Source organism: Dama dama, chromosome 5 (genome assembly GCF_033118175.1).
Source record: "Dama dama isolate Ldn47 chromosome 5, ASM3311817v1, whole genome shotgun sequence".
Classification (NCBI taxonomy): domain Eukaryota; kingdom Metazoa; phylum Chordata; class Mammalia; order Artiodactyla; family Cervidae; genus Dama; species Dama dama.
The window spans coordinates 13540749-13562289 of record NC_083685.1 but is presented as its reverse complement, the minus strand read 5'-3'; the positions used below and the strand labels follow the sequence as shown (position 1 = coordinate 13562289).

At 42.9% G+C, this 21541-nt stretch overlaps 1 long non-coding RNA gene across 2 annotated transcripts in view; it reads left to right on the top strand.

Annotated features, from left to right (window-relative positions):
* Window positions 1-21541, top strand: part of LOC133055724 (uncharacterized) — a 129149-nt gene that overhangs the window by 29904 nt on the left and 77704 nt on the right. For both annotated transcript variants that reach the window (XR_009692695.1, XR_009692694.1), the window contains exon 2: window positions 18984-19034. This is a non-coding gene — a long non-coding RNA (uncharacterized LOC133055724). The remainder of the gene's footprint in view (window positions 1-18983; window positions 19035-21541) is intronic.

Below are 21541 nucleotides of genomic sequence, written 5' to 3'. Positions count from 1 at the left end.
GAGGTGAGAGCTGGAGGGGGGCCGCCTGGGACACCGTGGTTTGAAGCCATCCTGTCCCAGAGATGGCAGGACACCACCAGGCCACGTGATAGACCTGTCCCTGCATTTTCTGCATCTTTATTGCTACCTGGCATTGTGACACTCTATCTCTCTCCTGGATTCACCCTGTCTTCTGTTTACCTCTCTGAACAGTGCTGGGGAGAGGAGGATGCAGACTTGAGTTCAAATTCCAGTTTTGTTTCTTATCAGCTGCATACACTGGAGCTTGGAATTTAAGCTCTCTAAGACCTCAGTTGTTCAGTTGCTGAGTTGTGTCTGACTCTCTGCAACCCCATGAACTGCAGCATACCAGGTTCCTCTGTCCCACGCTATCTCCTGGAGTTTGCTCAGATTCATGTGCATTGAATTGGTGTTACCATCCAACCTTCTCATCCTTTGTCGCCCCCTTCTCCTCCTGCCTTCGATCTTTCCCAGCATCAATGAATTGGCTCTTCCCATCAGGTGGCCAAAGTATTGGAGCTGAAACTTCAGCATCAGCCCTTTCAATGAATATTCAGGACTGATTTCATTTAGGATTGACTGGTTTAGTTAAGGATTGATTGCTTAGGAAGACCTCACTACCTCCTCCATAAAGCAGAAATAATATTATCTCCCACATTGGGTTTTTGTGGGGCTTAAATGAGATATTAAATGATGCTAAAGGGGATGAAATGTCTTCTGTGATGCATTTAGTAGACTCTCAAATCATAGTTATTTCTATTGGGTTGAGCAAAAATTTGTACAAATCCTTCTGTAGCATCTTTATGTAAAAATGCACCTGAATATCTGGTCAACCCAATATTTTTATACCTTTTTTCACATGGCTGCTTCTCAACGGAAGGTGACTTTGCTCCCAGGAGATATTTTACAGAGTCTGGAGGCATTTCCGGTTGGCCATCAGGACTAGGGGAGGGAGGTGCTACTGGCCTTGAGTTCAGACAGGCCAAGGATGCTGCTAAACATCCTGCAATGGGTAGGGCAGCCCCACAACAAAAAATGATCCAGCTGAAAGATCAGTGGTGCTGGGGTTGAGAAACCTTGCTGTACATTCTGTACTTTTTCCTCCTTGGTACCCCTGTACTATACTTGGCATTCTCATTCCCTTTTGCCTTTATAGCATGCTAAGTAGCAAAGTTGGTGTTCATATTTCCAACATTATTAGAAATTATAGATGGGGCCCAAATCCTGGCTTGGTGCTTACTGGCTGTGTGTCCTTGGGTGAGTGACTTCACCTTTCTGACTTGACATCAGTGTCCTCATCTCTAAAATCAGAGGTTGGTTATGAGGATTAACTTTTCATTGGAAAAGTCCCTGATTCTGGGAAAGATTGAGGGCAGAAGGAGAAGAGGACGTCAGAGGATGAGATGGCTGGATAGCATTACTGATGCAATGGACATGAACTTGGTCAAACTCCGGGAGACGGTGAGGGACAGGAAAGGCCTGGCATGCTGCAGTCCATGGGGTTGCAAAGAGTCAGACCCAAATGGGTGACTGAACAACAACAGCATGAAGATTAAATATGATACTTCACAGGAATAATGACACACAGTACTGCTCAAAAAAAAAAAAAAAATCTGTGCATCTTCACAGTCCCCAGCAACCTCAAGAAGACGATGGATCTTGAAGATGGGCAGTCCATAGCTGGCTCCTTTCTGTCTAGCGTGTGTGTGCAGGAAAATGCTTTTCTTTCCTCTCTCATCTCTCCTGATCGTCTCTCCTAGTCCCTTCCTTTTCTTTTCATTCCTCCCCTTTCTTCTTCCCTTTCATTTCTTCTCTTTTTTTCCAGCTCCCACCCAGGCAGTAGTGGAGGAGGCTCTAACCTCCTCTCTGCACAGTTTCAAAGCTTCCTTCTGAGCACAGCGTGACTTGTTTCAAGGGGGAGGGTTTGCTCGTCTGGTTTCTTTCTCTTTCACTCCCTGGCTCTGGTTATTAAAGTTTGGTTCCTGTAAGAGGAAGGGGTGAACTTTGAAACCTCAGGAATAAAACGCTCCACTGGGCCTTCTTATCACGTCACCCTCACCCCCTGCCTTTCCTCCTTTGGTGGCAAGAGTTGGGGATCAGAAACTCCTGGGCAGGCTGCCTTCCTCACTCATCATCTGAGCCCCATTCGCCCTGGTGTCCCCACTGACAAGCAGCTGAGAGGCATGTGCACATCGCCTGCAGGCGCATCTGAGCACCACCTGGCCAGTCTTTCCTGTGGGACCTGAGTGGAGAGTGAGCCCTCTGGCCTGGGCACGTGTCCCTGTCTCACTTCCCTCCAGGAAGAACCTCAACCTGGTCAGGAGCTCTGTTTTAAACAAGCCTCATTTAGCAAAGGGAGAGAGCCCCATCAACATTGACTGTATTCTATGCATTAGACGTATTCCTAAGAGTTTTCTGTGCATTATCTCCATCAATCCTCATGACAACCCAAGGAGTTGGCTGTTTCATTGTCTCTATATTCAAGATGATGAAACTCAGACTCACAGAGGTTAAGAGACTTGCCCAAAGTCACAAACTGGTAAGTGTCAGAGCTAGGATTTGAACCTGCGTTTCTCCAATGCTAGAGCTATGGGTGACCAAATTGTCCCAGTTTGCCTGAGGCTTTCACAGTTTTAGTGCTACAGGCCCCAGGTCCCAGAAAACCCCTTCATGCTTGGACAACCCAGGATGGCCTGTAACGGGGGCCAGGAAGTAATGAGAGTGGGCTGATACTACCAATTGTGAGTGTCTTTTAAGAACTGTATTTCCTCCTTCTTTCCTTTCCCTGTATCGTCTATTGCAGGAGAAGAGGTTATTTTTATTTTTTTGGTATAAGGCTTAAGAATGGCTGAAAACTGATAATGCCTGGGTTTGGAGAAAGCTGCTTTCTGATGCTGAAATTTTGCATAAGAGGTGACTTAGGCCTCCTCAGATCACCCCCAGAATCTTCTCTAGCTCTTCTTTGGCAGTCTTTCAACTGTGATCATGTTTCCATAGATCACCTCCTATGTCAATGACAGCACTGGGTTCATTTGATGGGATCCAGCCATGTAATATACATGTAATATACAGAAGTAAGTCTGATACTCAGGGCTCTTTGGGATCTCTTCCAACCTTAGCAATCTGAGCCAGAGCCTGGCCAACTTGTCTCCAAATCCATTTACTCTTCTTCTTGGTTACCCACCTAGACCTCTTTCCCAGCCTGCTTGCAGTTAGGTGGGGTTACATGACTTAGTTCTGAACAATGGGATATATATAAGTGAAAGTGATGTTTACCATTTTGACCATAAATGTTTACATGCAGTCCACTGCTGTGCAATCACATGTAATCTTTTCACTTCTGGGTGACTGTGGAGGATGGAATGGGAAGGTGGCTGAGTGGTAAAGAATCTGCCTGACAATGCAGGAGATGCGGAATTGACTCCTGGGTCAGGAAGATCCCCTGCAGAAGGAAATAGTAACCCACTCTAGTATTCTGGCCTGGGAAATCCTGTGGACAGAGGAGCCTGGCGGGCTACAGTCAATAGGGTTGCCAAAGAGTTGGACATGACTTAGTGACTAAACAACTACGTGGATGGAAGAGCCACAAGAAACATGACTCCAGAATCACTTCTTGAATCTGAGCTGCCTGCTGATAAGTAATACTTGTTTTGGACTTTACGTCAATATACTTCATTCGTTTGAGCCACTGAGATTTGAGAGCTTGTTTTGTTATAGCAACTAGCATTTCCCTAACTAATGCAGTCTCCAATCATATTTCTCTCATCTCCAGTATACAAAATCTGAACCAAACAAACTTCCTAGGCAGAAGGAGTTTCATTACAGTCTTTGTAAGTCTAAGCTCTATCATTTCTTGAATGGATTTGAAAATCCCGTTGCAGGGATGGATGATACCAAACACAAGCAAAACTGATGAGACAGAAGCAAATCTTCTCAGATATAATGAGACCAAGAAAGCATCCTAAAGATGGTTTCTACAGGAAGCGCAGAAGAATGAAACAGACAACCCCACTAAGATCTAAAGGCAAGAGCCTTAGAGAGAGTGCCCAGAGCCTTCAGCAGAAAAGGGAAATAGGAAACAAAACCAGAAAGGGAAAAAAAAAAACAGAAAACAAAACCACCCATTTCTGATTTCCTGAGCTTTCAATATGGGGATCATTAACGGGAGCTTTCTGGCTAATCTTAATTGCTACGACTGAGGAAGGGAATTGCCAGGGTAATCAGATCCCAAAGCATACAGGGCTTTATAGATTAAAGCAAAGTTATCTCCTAATCCCATCAAAACGTCATAATCTTGTGTCACAGCGGCATCTAAACACAGCTGATTGAGATGCCACGAGTGCTGGATCTGGGATCCATCACAGCCCTGCTGTCCGGAAAGCAAATAACCCCAAATAAGAAGATTGGATTTAGTGTGGTCTGGAGATATTTACTACAAAGGCCTGAGCACTGGCTCCATCCCCGCCTCAGGCTTCGCGTGGGGGAAAAACTTTGGTGTCCCCAGATGCATTCCTTTTAAAGAAAAATTTCCCCAAATGGAAATAGAGTCATCGTGGTGTTTTTTTGTTTTTTGCTGATTAAAAAATTAATACGTGCCAGCTGTATAAATGCAGGCAATACAGAGAAATAGGAAGAATAGAAAGCACGCACTTTCACCAGACAGAGCAATTTTTGTTATTTTGATGTGTTATCTTTTCAGAGATTTCTTCCAGGCATGCACACATATATATTCACATTCTCTTTCTCCACCCACCCCCCACCATGCTCTTTGTGATCATCTCACATCTTCTGTATTCCTTCCTTGAACTGCTAAGATCCAGGGCTCCCGTGGTCATGTGGTTAACACAGTGAACCCATAGCTCTTAGGTCTCCATCTGCTTGGTTTAACCCCTCAGCAGAGATGGACCAACATCTCTGAATTCCATTTCAAGTCCTGCAGACAGAACATTACTTCCATCAGTCACAGCATGGCTGTGAGATTCCATATACAATGACAACACAGTAAAGGTCCCTTACTGGAGGTGGGGAGCAGGTGGCAGAGGATGGGTGGCCATTCTCGGGGCCTTCCCTGACTCTCCAAACAGAAGTGAATACATTTTAACTGATCCTATCTCCTGTCCTGCTCCCACGCAGAAGAAGCGGCTTACGAAGGCCCTTCAAGGAGTGAGTGGTCAAAACGTGAGATCAAGGGCTCTTCGCCCGGACTCTGCGGTCACCCTGTCACTCACTCAGCTGGACTTCCATCAGTGTTAGAAAGTCATACGATGGACAAGAAGGGGAAAATATGAGAAAAGAAAAAAAAAAAAAGATAATTCTTTCCAGAGCAGTGGAACGGTAAATTGGGGTGTCTCAGAAGATGCTAAGTAATTCCTCACTGAAAGTACCCCAAACAGGGCACAAAACCCAGTGTTCTTGGATATTATATGGAAATTCTAGATGGTGTACAAGTGTTGACTTCTGACTCCCCTTTTCCTTGTTGTGTTCTTGATGAATCAACACTCTTGGATCTTCATATCACCACCTTTATTTTTTTGGGTCATATCTGATGCTTAACTTCACAGAACAACAAAGGGAGGCAGGCTGATCTGGAGGTTAAAAAAGAATCTAGGAACCACATGGATGATGAAAATGAAGACCTGCTATTGCTGGTAGGGCAGGGAGGAGCCAACATCAGAGAGAGGACCTGGCTGATGGCAAGTTTTGGGTAGTTTTTCATGAGTGTGTGATGTAAATACCCTTATCCTTTTGCCCGCTGGAAACTTCAGTAAAACATAGACAGCTCACTGATGCTTCTGTTGCGAGTGGCTATGTTCTGAAGCTCTATTGGCATCAGTTAAAACAGAGAAACCATATGGGGCAAGCTGACTTCTGGGTTGCATCTGTCTAAGGAGGAAAATAGATGGTGCCTCCCTGGGAGACTGTGAAGAGCCAAGGCAGACAACATCTAACATATCACAGGCGCTCAGTAAATGATCCTTGAATGTGTAAGTTCCTCCTGGAATATAAATGCTATCTTTGCCCAGATCAGTTGCATTCTTTTTCTCTGAGAAATGACCAGGCATTTGGGTTTTTTGAAGCATTGGGTTTCACGTTTACTTTGGCCTGGACAGTGAGTCAGAAATGACCTCTGCATCCTGGGGACCTCTTCATTACATCACTTCATCTATTTTTTCCCCACCCTTACCACACCAAGACCTCAAGCTAATTTTGGGAAGTTTTGGGTTTTGAAATCCAATCCTCTAAAGCATTTTTTCAAAGGAGAGAAGCACTAATAAAGCGATTGAATGGAAATATCCAGCTCTAAGAGGCAATTTTTGAGGGGAAGGCAAGAAAACTGTGAAATCCTTTACTGGGGTGGTTTTTCCTTCCTTCTTTCCAGAAATCCTGTGGTATCCCTGGATCTTTCTCTCTTTCTTTCTACTTTTCTGAGGCAAAACAAATACAATAAAACAAAGCAACAACAACAAAAAAAAAAGCAAACAAACAAAAGCCAGGGACTTCCTTGGAGTCCACTGGTTAAGACTCTGCACTTCCACTGCAGGGGAACAAGTTCCATTCCTGGCTGGGGAACTAAGATCCTGCATGCCACTTGGCATGGCCAAAATTTAAAAAAAAAAAAAAAAAAGAAAAGAAAAGATGGTACATAGACTAATTGGTGACCAAAACACTGTTCTCTGTTCTAAGGTAAATTCTGCTCTGTAAATTGCTTTAATAGACCATATGGAAGCTCCCTTCATGGTGTTAAGGACACAAAATTTTCCTCCCAAAGGCTCTTTTGGGGGGAGAGCCCCTTGAATAAAGCAATGACACAAGTTCACCTAGGCTATTTTTATTTCCTCCACAACTAAAAGAATTGACTCCTTGGATCAGGAGAAAGTACAGTTTACCAAGAGCTAGGGTAAGGAGCCATCACCTTTCTTTTCATCTCAATCGTATGGAAAACACAGGAGGCGTCAGATTAATTTGAAAAGCCAACCCCAGTTGGTGATCTGGGTTGACCTGGGCTCCCACCTTTATCGTAAACTAAATCATTGAAGGCAGTCTATTTTTGTGTTTCCTCCTCCATCCCTCACATTCTGTTGCATCTTCCCACCAGTGCATACAGTTGATTATTGTAGCTACATGACGTTATTATCTGGAAAGGCAAATACATTCAACTTTGCAAAGAAATTAGTGGCAAATGCCATGCATTTAGTCAGGCTTCCCTGGTTGGCTCAGCTGGTAAAGAACCCACCTGCAGTGAGGGAGACCTGGGTTTGATCCCTGGATTGGGAAGATCCCCTGGAGAAGGGAAAGGCAACCCACTCCAGCATTCTGGCCTGGAGAATTCCATGGACTGTATAGTCTATGGGGTCGCAAAGAGTCAGACGTGACTGAGCGACTAAGCACAGAGCGCATGCATTTAGTCACCCCAGTGAACTAGAAAATAAACTACTCTGCCACACTCCCTTCCCTAACTTGCACCTCACAAAAATAATCACTGGTATTTTGTTTCAGAATTGCATTACATCTTAAACAACTGTGAGGCAATGATATCTTTATGGTGATGAATCTCTTCATTGAGTCAGATCATTTTATTTGCCCTTTAGGAATGTTTAAGAGTTTTCTGCATGTGGATATTATACATTGTATATAAGGTTTCTTTTTCTAGGCATTTTATGAAAATTGTTCCTATTGTGTGGAATCATTTTTATTTTTCCAACCACTATATGTTGCTATTTAAGAAGCTATTGATTTGTGAATGTTTTAGCTGGTATCTGGCAACATGACTGAACTCTTTATTGGGTTCTGATGTTTTCAATGGTTTCCTTTGTAGTTTCAATGTGAAATACTGTAACATCTGCAAATGCCATAGTTCTCCTTTTTGTGTCTATTCATCTATTTATTGCTTTTTTTATGAATTCTTACATTGCCTAGACCTTTCAGGAAAAATGTTAAATGTCAATGGTGATGGTGAACACACTGTCTTATTTTGATTCCAAAAAAAATTCTTGTATTAATAGTAAGTCACCATTAAATATCACTCTGACTGTGGTTTTGAGATAGGTGAGCATTAGCATGTTAAAAAAAAAACACAGATATTCTTCTGTTTCAAGTTTTCTGAAATGTTTTTTTGGTGAATGGATGCTAATGATTTTTTCAAATGCCTTTGATGACTCTACTGAGATTATTATATATTCCTACCTAGACTATTAGATAGGTTACTTTGTGCTAGTTGTAGAATAAGCCCTCCTTTGACACAGCAGATCATTTCTTAAATTCACTATATAATTAATGAGGATTTTGGCATTTATGATTCTAGGTGAGATTAGTCTATAACCTATAGTTTTTGTTTTTTGCGCCATTCTTGCCATGCATGGCTGTGACCAGAGTTATGCTGGCTTCAAAGAATGAAGTAAGAAGTTATTCACTTTTGCCTGTGTTCAGGAACAAATTATATAGCATGGGAATGATCTCCATTTTCCCTGTTAAAAAACTGGTTATTAATATTGGCTCCTGAATCCTTCTTGGAGATAATGTTTTTGAATATTGTTTCCATATCTTGTTTTTCTCTAGCCTTCAGTGAATTCAGTCAATATTATACTCCCCAGAATATTAATCCTTTTATTGAGATATAAATTATATATACATTATATAAATCTTTATATGTGCATATGTATGTACAGTTACCTACTATAGTCTTTATTTTTAAAATAATCCTCATGCAAAACATATATCTGATATAATGAATATCCTAAATATATAAGCAATGCATAACTCAGTAGCAAGAACACAACCAGGTTTTAAAATAGGTAGAGGAACTAAATAGACAGCTCTCAGACAAAGATATACAAATGGCCCATAGGTACAGGAAATAATATTTAAAATCACTAATCATCAGGGAAATGCAAATCAAAAACTCAGAGAGATGACATCTCACACCTAGGATGTTAGGATGGGTTATTACTTTTTAAAAAGATAATTGTGGGTGAGGATATGGAGAAAAGGAAACCCTTGTACACTGTTGGTGGGAATGTAAATTGACAAAACCCTTATGAAGGTTCCTCAAAAAATGAGAAGTAGAACTACCATAGGGACTTCTCTAGGGTTTCCCTGGTGGCTCAGATGGTAAAGAATCTGCCTGCAGTGCAGGAGACCCAGGTTCGATCCCTGGCTTGGAAAGATCCCCTGGAGAAGGGAATGGCAACCCACTCCAGTATTCTTGCCTGGAGAACTCCATGGACAGACCATGGGATTGCAGAGTCAGACATGACTGAGTGATTGACACTTTCACTTTCAGGGACTTCTCTGGTGATTCAATGGTAAATAATCCACCTTCCAATGCACGGGATGTGGGTTCAATCCCTGTTCAGGGAACTAAGATCCCACATGCTGTGGGACAACTAAGCCTGTATGCCACACCTAAGACCCAGCACAGCCAAAAAAGAAGAAAAAAAAAACTACCATGGAATCCAGCAGAGGGTATATAACCAAAGAAATTGAAATCAGAAACTTGAAAAAGAATCTGCATTGTCATGCTTATTGTAGCATCACTCACAATAGCTGAGACATGGAACAGCACACATGTCCACTGGTGGATGAATGGATAAAGAATACATAGTATTTACAAATAATGGAATGATATTCAACCTTAAAAAAGAAGGAAATAATGCCATTTGATTCAACATGGATGAATCTGGAGAACATTATATTAAGTGAACTAAGTCAGACACCAGAAGGAAAAAATACTGCATGATACCACTTTTATCTGGAATCTAAAATAGTTAAGCTCATAGACACAGAGAGAGCAGAATGGAGGTTGCTAGGGACTGGGGGTAGGGGACAATGGGGAGATGTTGGTCAAAGGATACAAATGTTCTGTTCTGCAAGTTGAATAAGTTTTATAGTTCTCTATACACCACGGTGCCTATAGTTAAAAATCCTGTATTGTGTACCTAAAAATTTGCTGAGACATAGATCTTATGTTGTGTTCTTATCATATACACACAATAATTACAAATAGAGAGGAAGGAATATTTTGGAGATGATGGAGAAGTTGATGGCATAGACTGCTGTGATGGTTTCCTGGGTATATACTTATCTCTGTAGTCATTAAGTTGTATAAATTACATATATACAGCTTTTTTAATAGCAATCATACCTTAATAGAATGATTTTTTTAAATTTTATTTTATTAAAAAAAGTTTTTTTGGCTGTGCCAGGTGGCATGTGGGATCCTAGTTCCCCAACCAGGGACCCAACCTGTGGCCCCTGTGGGTTCAGTCCCTGCAGTGGAAGCCCCTGCAGTGGAAGCACAGAGTCCTAACCACTGGACCACCAGGGAAGTCCCATCAATAAAGTGTTTTTTTGGACTCTGCCTTCTAATGTGTTTGACCTCTAGTCGGGGAATTAAGACCCCCCACGCCATGCAGTGTGGCCAAAAAATAAAAATTAAAAAAGAAATAAAGTGAATTTTAGAAGTCCCTATTTCTCTGTCTCTCCCTTTCTTTTTTCTAATATTATCTCTATTCTCTCAGCTAGCTTTATTTTTAAAATATCAATATATTTTTAAATATATTGAGCAACCATTGCTCATTAAATATATAATGAGCAACCATTTTGCCAGGTACTACTTCAGCTCTTGCTGTATATGAACCTTATTGATTAGGTGCTGTTATTTTCTCCATTTTGCAATTTCACAAATGGAGACTGTGAGAAATTAAATGACCTGCCCAAGGTGACTGAACTAGCAAGTGATGGAGCTGGGATCCAAGCTCAGATTCCCTGTTTACAGAGCCAGAGTACAGGATACTTCTGTGCAATGAATCAGTGACTATTTTAAAAAGTAGAAGAATTTGAGCTTATTGAAAAGGGAAGGGGGGAAATAAAATGATAAGCAGAACTATTAAATAGTTTGATGGTCTGCCTTCTATTAAGACATACTTCAGGAAGGTTGATCCACATGACATTCATGTTTATTATTTCACTAATTCATTCAATTCACTATTTGATTTAAAAAATGTATCAGATCTTTATTATGCTTCTAACATTGATCCAGGCACTAATCCAGGTGTTTGAGATATTTCAGGTGAACAAAGGCAACAGTCCCTGCCCTTGTGAATCTGACATTTAAGCTAGTGGGATAAGAGTAGGGGGAGTGTGGGGATTATAAAACTTCTTGCCAAAATGTAGAGTACAGCTGGTGTTTGGATAAATGGTTCATTGGTTTTATTCAATTATACTGTATACACGTCTAGTTCAGCTTCCTGGGTGGCTCAGCAGTAAAGAATCTGCCAGAAATACAAGAGACGTGGGTTTGATCTCTGGATCGGGAAGATCCCCTGGAGAAGGAAATGGCTACCCACTCCAGTATTCTTGCCTGAAGAATCCCATGGACAGAGGAGACTGCGGGGCTATGGTCATGGGGTTGCAAGAGTTGGAGACGACTTAGCGACTAAACCACCACCACCACCATATTTCTAGTTAGCAATCTTTATTCTATAGGTTCTCTCATTCTATAAATATTTGTTAAATAACTAATACTTGCTGGGTGCTAGAATAAGGGACCAGACAACACCAGATAAGGGAACTGAGGCTTGAGACTTTCAGTCAGTCTAGTGTCCCATAGTGAGAAGGTGGTAAAACTATGTGCATCACTATCTATGTGATTGCCACGGAGAATTAAAAACTGGCTCCTGATTTATCCATGCAAGGGCTTCCCCAGTGGCCCAGCAGTAAAGAATCTGCCTTCAATGCAGGAATCGCAGGAGATGCAAGTTCGATCCCTGGGTTGGGAAGATCCCCTGGTGGAGGGCATGGCAACCCACTCCAGTATTCTTGCCTAGAAAATCCCATGGACAGAGGAGCCTGGTGGGCTACAGTCCAAGGGGTCACAAAGAGCCCGATATGACTGAAGCGACTTAGCATGCATGCACTCATCCATGCAAGGATCCTGTGCATGGACCGAATTCATCCAGGTTTGTTGACTGAATGCATGATAGCATCCTAACACTTCCAGGGAGGTGAGCACAAGAACATTGGAGAGAAATGCAGTCTTGGAAAGCTCGCTCGGAGAAGATGAAATCGACCCCGTCGCCCACAGGGAGCCGGGACATTTAGCGGGTACCAGGAGACCTTTAAATAATGACGTGCACACTCGAGGCACTAGAAGATTGAAAGAGACAGGCAGCCCAGTGGCTCTCCCTGGGCCTCACCTCCCCCTTCGGTCATCAAGGCAAACTCGGGCTGCAGACGGGACCTGCTGCCTTCTACACGGGCCTCGCATTAGATGCGTGTCAACAGAGATTAGCTCAGCCCCACAGGCCGCCATTTGCCATTTATTAGGCCACCTCCACCAACCCCGTAATCTAATCTTGGCCTGAGCAGTGCCTCTTCCAGGTTAAATGTATTAAAGAAGTGGGGTGGGGTGGGGGGGAACGTGGGCTGCTCCAGGCGGGATGGCCTCTTCCTTTCTGACAAGCCTGACCCCAGCTCCGGACCCCTCTCCCCCTGGAGACGCCGGGGTCAGAGCCTGCTTGGTGTAGGAGGGCTGGCAGGAGGCACGCAGAGAGAGGCCGGAGGATATTGAAAACATACTCTCTGGGGCCTCTGCGCTTTAGAAATCCGAGAAGAACACGAGGCGACAAGTTAAAGCTTTCACTGCTGGAAATATTTTCCCCTCTCCAGGTTTCAACAAGAATTTGATAAAGATATTGGTGGGGTTTGGAAGGGGGCAGAGGAAGCATGGCGCGTTTCAAAGCAGATGGTACCCAGAGGAGGAAAGGGATGCCCTGGAACCCTCTTAAGGAGACTTATGGGGGACGACTTTCCCTGGCGCACATCCGTTCCAATTACATGTGTCTTTTAATTAGGGGGTGTTTTTTCAAGGTGAATAAATGTTTCATCAGCAGAACTCACCTTTTTTTTTTTTTTTCTTTTGTTCTTTGGGCTCCTTTGAAACCCTGATTCTGCGTGGGGTTCACTGCCATTTCCACCCCATTCCCACAGGGTAGAGATGAAAGGTTCTCCTTTTCCCCTCCGAAGGTGCCTGGAACCCACCTGCTTTTGGGTTTGTTCTCCTGGTGTTTCTCCTGCCCTCAAAGTTCTCCCCATTTTTGCCTCTGCAGATCCAAGTCTTAGGCTTTATCTCTTACTCAGCATCTCTGAAGGCCACTCTTTTTAAGATTGCAAAGGATTGCCCAGGGCCAGACACTGCTATCTTTAATATGGTCCTTAACATGGAGGATTTATATATATATATATTTGTTAATTTATTATTTTATTTATTTTTAAATTTTTAAATTATAGCTGTGTCGGGTCTTTGTTGCAGCACGAGGTATCTTCGCCATGGCCTGCAAGCTTCTCTCTAGTTGAGCTGTGTGGGCTCAGTTAGTTGTGTCTCGTGGGCTTAATTGCACCTCGGCCTGTGGGGCCTTAGTTCCCTGACCAGGGATTGAACCCATGTTCCCTACATTGGCAGACAGATTCTTAACCACTGTACCACCAGGTAAGTTCTGTAAGATTTTTTTTTTTAATATAGTATACACGCAGAATATGCTTCCCTGGTAACTCAGACGGTACAGGATCTGCCTGCAGTGTAGGAGACCTGGGTTCAGTCCCTGGGTCGGGAAGATTCCCTGGAGAAGGGAATGGCAAACCACTCCAGTATTCTTGCCTGGAGAAACCCATGGACAGAGGAGCCTGGCAGGCTACAGTCAAAGGGGTTGCAAAGAGTTGGACACCCTGAGTGACTAGCACACACATATAAGAATAGGGCACAGGTTCTAAATGTTCAGCTTGATGAATTGTCATGGCTGGACACATCATGAAATCAGCGCCGATGAGAAATAACAATTCTTTGGGCCCTGCTCTCTTCCAGGGCAACTGGTATCTGGATTTCTAAGACGGTAAATTCATTTTGGCTATTTATATTCTCTATCTGAAGGGAATTTTAAGGTAGGCCCACTTCTGTGCCTGCTTCTTGCAGCTAATATTATTTTTGTGAGCATCTTCATGTTATTGTGGGCAGCTGTACATCAGATCGTTCATTTTGTTTTTTAAAATGTCTGTTTATTTACTTTGGCTGTATTGGCCCTTAGTTGCAGCATGCTGGATCTACCTTGCATCATGTGGGACCTTTCCCTGTGGTGCACAGAATCTCTATTTGTGGTATTCAGGTTCAGTAGTTGGGGTCTGCTGGCTCCAGAGTGCACGAGCTTCAGTGGTTATGACACTGAGGCTTAGTTGCTCTGCAACTTATGGGACCTTAGTTCTTGGACCAGGGATCGAACCCATGTCTCCTGCAAGGTGGATTCTTAACCATTGGACCACCAAAGAAGTCCCTAGATCATTCTTTATAAATGCTATGGGATTCACTGTGTGAATATGCCACAATTATTTCTCTGTTCTACTGTTTATGGTGTTTAGGTAGGGCTTCCTGGTGGCTCAGACAGAAAAGAATCTGCCTGCAATGGAGGAGATACAGGTTCAACCCCTGGGTCTGGAAGATCCCCTGGAGAAGGGAAGGGTTACCCACTCTGGTATTCTTGCCTGGAGAATCCCATGGACAGAGGAGCCTGGCGGGCTACAGTCCATGCGATGGCAAAGAGTCGGACATGATAGAGAGACTGTCACTTTCACTGTTCATGGCATCTGGGTAGTTTTCAGTTTGGTGCTCTTTTAAAAGCGACAGCTGTGAACAGTTCATGTCACATCTTTTGATGAACATATGTGTTCACTAGAGAGGGACATTTGGTAGCACAACTCAAGAGAGAAAGGGACATCACCTTCCAGGATCATGACACATAGGAGACAGGTTAAGAGGAATGAGAAGGTGATACTTGGAAAGTGATGTCATTACCTCTGTGGTCCCATCCCAAGATGAACTAGAAGGACCTGAATTACTGACACCCAACAGTGGGGTTAGGAGGTGAAGGGGAACCCTGATAAGGTGAGGGGAAAAGATGGAAAGGACTGGGCCACGGGGGAAGGAGGGAGGAGAAAGCCCAATTTATCGCCATGTGGTTATAGGGGACTAGGGTGGTGCTTTGAAATAGAGGAGCCAGAGAAGGTGACTCTGAGGATGTGACTTTTGAACCGAGTGTTAAATGGAGAGAGACAGCCACATGTCAGATAAGAGCATCCTGGCAGATGGAGCAGTGAGAACAAAGGACCCCAAGGAAGGAACTGGCTTGCAGAAGCAGAGCTTGGGGCACTGAGGCTGGGCATCCGGGAACCAGGTGAACTCTCTGAGCCATGATCCAGGGTGGCATGGGGAAGAAGCCCTGAGGAGTGTGGGCTCTATTCTAAGTTAGGCAGGAACTGGCTTCTTTACTTTCTAGCTCTCCATCTTGGTGGGGACTCAGCTGCCCTCTTGTTCATTCTCTCTGATTCTTGACTTCTGTTCCCAGGAGCAGTCCTCATGCCGTTTCCTCCACTGTGGGACCCCACTCAACTCAGCTGAATCCTTCCCTCTAGGAGAGGAGCCCAGATGTGTGTAGGTGACTAGAGCTCTGTGTATGATTCTGATGCGTATCTGATGTGGAGAACTGATAGGTCAAAGAGACTGGTCTATTCTATGTCTGTCTATCTATTATCTATCTGTCTGTGTGTGTGCGTGCTAAGTCACATCAGTCATGCTCAGTTCTGTGTGACCCCATGGACTGTAACCCACCAGGCTCCTCTGTCCATGAAATTCTCCAGGCAAGAATACTGGAGTGGTTGCCATTCCCTTCTCCAGGGGATCTTCCTGACCCAGCGATAGAACCTGCATCTCCCATGTCTCCTGCATTGCAGGTGGATTCTTTACCTGCTGAACCTTCAGGGAAGCCCATTTACCTGTCTACCCATACACCATTTTTAGTTAGGGGAAAAAACCTCTAAGAATATTAAAACGGCATCTTTGTCTGTCTTAGTGCAGCAGCTGAGACTTACTATTCACCAAAACAAAAGGAGCACAGAGGGAGGTAGGATGGGTGAGTCTCATTAAGGAAAATAAAGGCCTCTCTCTGCTATCATTTTGGAACACTACAAGTACTTTTTCAGTGTTCATGTGGATTTCCTTAAAAGTTCCTAGAAGTGGAGTTGCTTAGTCAAGGAGTATTGTTTTCAATTTTTTGGACACATTTTGTCAAACTGCTCCCATGAAGTTCCCACCAATTCAGACCTCCCACAATAATTTTTTTTTTTTTTTAAAAAGACAACTACAAGACAAGAGACACAGTGGAAAGAAATTTAGTTACATACGTGTTAAACAAAGGGTTAAGTGCTCTTTTACATAAAGTCATCATAGAACAAGCAAAGCTCGAACACTCAAAAGGAAAATAAAATGTAACAGGTACATGGACTAATAAATGATGGAGAAGGAAAAATTCACTAATGAATATTAAAAAAAATTCACACACATTAGTTACCAAAGAAACGCAAGCTATAATTGCAATAATATATTTTACTCTCAAATTTATAATTAAAACCTATTTCCCATTCTTGTAAGAGTCTGATGAAATGGACATTCGAATAAAGCTGATGGGATTCTGAATTGGCATGGCTTTATGATAGCATTTTGACACTGTACATCAAAACCCTGAAAAGTATTCATATCCTTTGGCTGAATAATTCCACTTTGAGGAACCTATTATAAAGAAATAAATATGAATGTGCAGAAATATTTACTATCTGCTTAATCATTGGACTATTGAAAATAATAGAAAAAAAAAATTTGAAACCAAACTAAATAGTCAACAGAAATGATTGGTTAAATATATTATAGAGGGGTTTCCCTGATAGTCCAATGCTTAAGACTCTGTGCTTCTGATGCAAGGGGCATGGGTTCGATCCCTGGATGGGGAACTAAGATCCTGAATATCATATAGCATGGTAGAAGGACCAAAAAAATAAAATAAAATAAAGCAAATAAAAGAAACTACTAGAAATGAGATTTAAAAAATACATTGTAGAACATATATCCTGAGAGAATGATATAGTCTGTAAAACCAAATATACTGACAACTGTGAGCACAAAATGATAAGCAAAGAACAGCAATGTGCAAAACTCTGCAAACAGAATGAACTCCATTTATAACAGGAAGACACTTCCAGCTTATGAAATAGCTTTATTTTGGAAAGTCTTGTGCAATTCAAAATTTTTGTGAGTCAAAAACTTGTTCATAATCACTGCATATTTTAAAGTTTCAAAACTTTTGATGTGTTGTGTGTGTATGTGTGTGTGCATGCGTGAACTGTCGTTCATATATTTTCCTATTTACTGTTGAAGTAACCTGAGTTCACATGAAAGGGAGCGAAGGATTATTAAATACCACCCAGAGTACCTCATTTAATGTTGGTTGCTTAAGAAGTGATGGTTCAACAGTTGATGGATGCTTTTGTGGCTCAGACGGTAAAGTGTCTGCCCGCAATGCGGCAGACCTGGGTTCGTTCTCCGGGTTGGGAAGATCCCCTGGAGAAGGAAATGGCAACCCACTCCAGTACTCTTGCCTAGAAAACTCCATGGATGGAGGAGCCTGGTGGGCTACAGTCCATGGGGTTGCAAAGAGTTGGACATGACTGAGCAACTTCATTTCACTTTGTTTTACAGATTCTTACCAAACATTCCTCCTCTTCACCTTCCCCAAATTCAGTAGGCAGTCCCTGTCCTCCTTGTGATTAGATGTGATCATGTGACTAGCTCTAGCCAATGAGCTTTTGACAGATGTCACAGTCATCACTTCCTCACTGGAGCATTTAATTGCTGGTGTGAGACCTCCCCAGAGATCTTTTTCTCCTGCTGTTGTGAGTATCAGTATTTCAAATGATAGCTCTTCCATGATCCTTGTTCTTAAAGTGAGGATAACATGGGTCAGAGCCCTCTGCTCAACTGTGATGAACAAATAAGGAGTCCTTGTTGTTTTAACCCGCTGGGATTTGGGAATGTTTGTTACTGCAGCAGAACCTAGTCCCTTCCTACTCAAAGGGTAACCTGCAGATTTCAGCTGCATCAGCCTCACCTGGGAGCTTGTTAGAAATGCAGAATCTTGGGCTCTGCTAAGACCTACTAAACCAGAATCTGCATTTCATTTTTTTAAAACTATTCTAATCAGTATTTCTTTGATTTTCAAAGAAAATTTTTATTGGAGTATAGCTGATTTACAATATTGTGTTAGTTTCTGCTGTCCAGCAAAGTGAATCAGTTAGACATAAATGTACCCTCTCTTTTTTATTTTCCCATATCAGTCATTACAGAGGACTGAGTACAGTTCCCTGTGCTATAAAACAGGTGCTTATTAGTTATCATTATCTGTTGTATATATAGTAATGTGTATATGTCCATCCCAATCTTCCAGTTTATCCCTCCCCACCCCTTACCCCCTGCTAACCATAAATTTATTTTCATGCTGAGTGAAAGAAGTCAGAGAAAGATAAATATCATATGATATTGCTTATACATGGAATCTTTAAAAAAAAAAAAAAGGTAAAAATGAACTCCATACAAAACAAAAAATAGAGTTACAGATGCAGAATCTGCGTTTTGAAGATCCCTCAGGGAATCTGCATGCGCACTAGAGATACCAGAGTGCTGATACTAAGTATCAGTCCATCCTGACTGATACTTAGGTGAAGGGAGGGCACAAAAGGCTGGGTTCCAGCAGGTAAATCACTTAGTTTCTCTGGGTCTCAGCTTCCTCATGGGCCCACAACATGAATTTAATGAAATGCACATGGCGTGCCCAGCACCCAGTGAAAGCTCAATAAATAGGAAGGTATTATCATTTCAGAAAAGGAATAAATTGCCACATGCCTGGACCGGAGGCTTGACTTCCTAAACATCCTTTTCCATTATATCTGCAGCAAGAACGATGTCTTCTGAAGACTCAGGGTGGCATCTGATATAAGAATTCAGCAAATATTGATCAAATAACCCGCCCAACTGCGAGGTTTCTATGAAGCACGGCATCGTCTTCAAATGGTGTGTTTATTTACTTAATTCCTCTTCTGCTCTGTCTCTGCAGCTCCGTGCCCTGATCCCCTGATCCTCCAATCTGACAGCAGTGTTTGCAAAGGTAAGAACAGCGATTAGCTTTCAATTCTTTTTTTGGAGACTGAATGTTCCCTCTTCCACCATCTCTCTAGTGCCTCCATGGGGCCACTGCCTCTGAGAACTACAGGGAGACGGTTCAGCAGGGGGAAACACACACAGACTCAGACACATACAGACCCAAACACACGCACATGCCAGCATGTTTCATTTCTATTCAAGGCAGAGAAAAGGAAGCACCTGAGAGTGAGCCCAGGGATGATCAGACTCCTCACCATGTTCTCTGCCTCCAGAGAATTCTCCGGGCATGTTTGTTCATTCCATCCTAAATCTTCCCATTAGGGAGAAAACACAGGGATTATCCACTTTTTGTAATAAGGAAGAAACCAAAGTTACATAGCTCCCCTTGAGCCATCTAGGACAGTGTCTAAGAAGGCAGCGTTTGGTGCCGGGCAGGCCTGGGTACGAGGCCAGGGACCACCGAAGACGACCCCTGGGGCATCCTGAGCATGATGTCAAGCACCCTCTACCTCCCTGTCTGTATTTGAACAAGGGCATGTCAGCTGCTCCCAGCTGGGAACACATCCCTCCTTCCACCCTTGCACTCAGGAAAGCCCATGTGAATCTTGTTAAAATCAGGGTTGTTGAGTGCCATCATGTTTATGGAAATTTCCAATCATGGTTACAAACATAACACACATTTGATTGAACACTGTCGGAAGCCAGGTGTTGTACATTCGCTCATGTAATCCTCTTGATGAGAGAAATAGATACAGAGAGAGGAGGGCAAGGCAAGTGAGGCAGGGAGGAGATAGGAAAAGAGGAATAAAAAGTGAGGAGAAGAAAAGAAAAAGAGAAAAGCGAGAAGTGAAGTGAAAGTCATTCAGTTGTGTCTGACTCTTTGCGACCCCATGGACTATACAGTCCATGGAATGCTCCAGGCCAGAACACTGGAGTGGGTAGCCTTTCCCTTCTCCAGGGGATCTTCCCAACCCACGTCTCCCACATTGCACGCAGATTCTTTACCAGCTGAGCCACAAGGGAAGCTCAAGGATACTGCAGTCGGTAACCTACCCCTTCTCCATGGGATCTTTCTGACCCAGGAATTGAACTGGGGTCTCCTGCATTGCAGGTGGATTCTTTACCAACTGAGCTAGCAGGGAAGCCCAAAGAGAAGAGAGGGAAGTGAAAAAGGAAAGACAGGAGATGAAGGATGCAGAGATTCTGTTTCTGGCGGTGTTTTTTTTTCACGCCCATCCTTATTTCAGGTTATCTCAGAGTCATGGTTCTTAACATTTCTTGGCCATGAATCCTTTTTAGAACTTGATGAATATTTGAACCTCTTCTTGGGGGAAAAAAAAAAAAGGAATGTCTTTCCCTTTCCCTTCCCCCCACCCTCCCCACTATCTATTCTCTTTCAGATTCTTTTCACATTTAGGTTATTACAGAATATTGAGCAGAGTTCCCTGTGCTATACAGTAGGTCCTTATTGATTATCTACTTAAAATATAGTAGCATGTATCTGTTAATTCCAGTCTCCTAATTTATCCCCTCTCCTCCCTTTTCCCTCTGGTAACCATAAGTTTGCAAACCTGAATAAATCTTGATCTCACTAATATGTGGAATCTATAGATTAGGGTTAGGGATAAACTAGGAGTATGGACTTAACAGACATACATCACTATATACAAAATAGATAAACAACAAGGATTTACAATATAGCATAGGGAGCTATATTTAATATCTTGTAATAACCTATAGTGGAAAATAATCTGAAAATGTATATAACTGAATCAAGTGTGGTACACCTGCAACACAATATTATAAATCAACTATACTTCAAATAAGAAGTGGAGTTAACCTAACCATAATCTCTAGCCAAAGTCCATCTGCTTGAACACACAGTGGCTTAGAGGCTATTACTATGTGTGATTGAGTGTGTGTGCATGTGTGTGTGTGTGTAAGAGAGACAGAGAAGGAGAGATACAGAGAGAGATTGAGAGGCGGGGAGAGCAACAGACACAGAGAGAGCTGGAGGGAGGGAGAGAGAGAGAGAGAGGCTCACTGGGAACTGTTAGTATTTCATCCTTTACCAATGACAACAGGTAAACATGAAGCCAAATTACACCTGCCAAGCAGAAGCCCAATATGAGACAGAAATGATGGTGACTCTGACCTGGTGACCAACCATCCCAGTTTGCCAGGGACTAAGGGCTATTCTTGGATGTAGTTCTTCCGGTGTTCAAACTAGGAAAGTCGCAGGGAATTTGGGAACGGTTGGTCACCCTAATCTAATCAGAGCACAGCTAATAATACAAACTAACTGGAATGGGTGTCATTAGGGGGCAATGGGACAGGTGACAAAGACGCATTTGGCTGGACATTTCAAGAGAGGCATCAGGAGCCTCTTGGGGAGCCCACCATCCTCTCCGCTGGGAATTGCCTGAGCTGAGGTTTTCAAGGACTGGGTTGCTGAGAAAAGAGGGGGGCAAATTTAGGGGGAAGAGGGAAGTGGGGAGAAAATGGGAAGAA